Below are 2,837 nucleotides of genomic sequence, written 5' to 3'. Positions count from 1 at the left end.
CACCTGTTCACCACCATCCATTTATAATCCCCTAGGGCCAGTCCCAGGCCACCCACACTACACCCTCCATGTTTTGAGAAAGCAGACATAGGCGGGTTTGATACTTCAACAGCCTACCTACCTTTGAGCATTTTTCTGGGTCAGTCTGATAGCGGCTTCTTTCTTATGCACAGCAATGACTTGGTTCTGTCACAAGAACAAATGTCCCCCAGCAGGTGTCAGGCCTGGGGTCTTTCCTCTCCACACTGCCCCCTCTCCCCAAAATGACACAAAGCGAAAGTAGACATAGAGTGAATTCATTTTCTTATCATCAGGGTCTGGCCCAATATGTGGTGGTGAGGATCAGAGGCCCAGGATCGTGCTGTGTGGTTGGAAAACGCGATGCCTCCTCATCCACTTTGGTTAGCAGAGAATAGTGGAGAAGGACTCAGCAGACGGACTGACGATGAATAACCATCATGGTCTAGCCTGGGCACAGAGGGGCATACTTCAGGGAGCTAGTTCAACAGCCTGAGCAAGACAGCTCCTGACCCACAGCCCACCTCCAGAATGAGAGGGCCATCTTGGGTCTCAGCTACATGGGGACACTAAGCCACCTCCTGCAGCACCCATTCAACAATTTCCTGTGTGAGAGAGAGAGAGAGACAGACAGACAGACAGAGAAAGGGAGAGAAAGAGAGAGAGAGAGACAGAAAGAGAAAGTCAAAAGTACACTTAAGCCATGTGCCAGTGGCACAGGCCTATAATGGTAACTACACAGGAGGCTGAGATATGAGGATCATGGTTCATAGCCAGCACAGGCAGGAACATCTTTGAGACTCTTATCTCCAAAGAACCACCAAAAAACCTTGAGTGGTGCTGTGGTACAAGTGGTAGAACGTTAGCTTTGATCTGAAGGGCTCGGGGACAGCACCCAGGCCCAGATTTCAAGCCCCTGACTGACAAGAAGTGTACTTCCTACCACAAGAAGTGGACTGATTAGCACCCATAGTCTTAGGGAGCATGGCAGAGAAGTCAGGTCGAGCTTCCTGTAAGCTGGGGGAAATAAGTAGGCCATCCAGCTTCTCCGTGCCTCATTTTCCCCAGCTGCAAAACTGAACACAGTGAAGGATCCCTTTCCTCATGGGGATAAGGTAAGGATGAAAGACAGCCATGTTTTGTTTCATAATCCCATACCTGTTGCACGATAAATAACAGGCCCCTTCTGAGCCCTTTATAGCTATCTTCTCGTCAAATGCTCACAGAATTGTCAAGAACTGAGCATGGCGCAACATGTCTACCATCCCAACTACAGATGACCACGCATGGTGGCCCATGCCTGTCACAGGAGAACCATGATCCAGCCCAACCTGAGCATATATTGAGTCTCTATCTTTGAAATGACCAAGAAAGAAAAATTTAGCTCCCATGGTAGAAGACCTGACTGGAAAACATAGGCCTTGAGTTCAAACTCTAATATACCAAAAAGAATCAGAGGCCTGGTGCCAGAAGCTCATGCCTATAATCCTATCTACTCAGGAGACTGAGATCTGGAAATCACAGGTCAAGATTTAAAATAGGGTTGGCTCTCCCCTCAGATGTCATTATCAGAAGACCCAGAGTCTGACCGACGCCAATATGCTTCATACTAACAGGACTCACATCCTTACTAAATGCTGGTCACACTCTCTGTCCCCCTGAGGAGCCACCCCCTGTGGGCCCCACCCCCAGGTCCTCCCAAGCTCCCTCTGCCACCACCAGGTCCAAGTGAGTAGACAGTTCCAGGGCACAAAGATCCCTTGGTCTTATAATTTAATAGTGTTGAGTCCCATACAAGCGTCTCACCCTTCCAGGCCCCCAGACTTCAGCCACAAAGCCCATACACCACACAAAGATAGTGGTTAGAAGTTACAAAAGGTCCCAGTGCTCCTTGTTACAACCCACTTCCACACACATTCACTCACACACAAACATACAAACAAACACACACACACACATACACACAAGGCCGGCAAAGGTGGCTCCTGTCTGTCATCCTAGTTACTCAAGAAGCTGAGGTCTGAGGATCACTTTTAAAAGTCAGCCCTTTTAGGAAAGTCTGAGACGCTTTTATCTACAGTGAACTACCAAATAGCCACAGAGGGAGCTGTGACTACTGTGTCAGAGCACTAGCTTTGACCACAAAAGGTCAGGAACACCACCTAGGCCTTGAGTTCAAGGCCCAGTTCTTGTACCTTCAAACAAACACAGACACAGATACAAACAGACAGACAGACGCACACACACACACACATACACACACACACACACACACACAGATAGCCCAAGGGTTCAGCAGTCCCTGAAAACAGAACCATGAACTCATTCCATTAGGATCACATCCCACCCCCAAGAAGGTGGCACTACCGACCTCAGACCCACTGAAGACAAAACATTGAGCCTCTCACATATCTGGAATGTCTCATAGACCAGCATGGCATTTCATACCATACACACTGCTATGCAGAAAACTTAGCCACCACTTTTATTGTTGTTAGTCATGGCTTTGAACTCTGGGACAGGTCACTGTCCCTCAGCTTTTCAGCTGAAGGTGAGTACTCTCCCACTTAAGCCACAGCACCACTTCCTACTCTCCTACCACTGGGGCCCGCCAGGATGGCCAACCACATCTGAACCCCCAAGTTTCATGTTACAGAGGAAGGATCCTCGAGGCATCTTGGGTTTCTAAATCTCCCAGAGTCCAGTGCAGGTGCTGAGAATCCTCTCTACTCTCAGCTGGCAGGCTAGGGATGGTGAGGTCACAATCTCTGCTCCCCATGACATCCTCATTGTTATGTCTAGGTCACAAGACCCCCACC

This window comes from Dipodomys spectabilis, unplaced genomic scaffold, assembly GCF_019054845.1.
Source record: "Dipodomys spectabilis isolate Male_0828 unplaced genomic scaffold, ASM1905484v1 ptg000320l, whole genome shotgun sequence".
In the NCBI taxonomy this organism is placed as follows: Eukaryota; Metazoa; Chordata; class Mammalia; order Rodentia; family Heteromyidae; genus Dipodomys; species Dipodomys spectabilis.
This window is presented reverse-complemented; position numbering follows the sequence as displayed.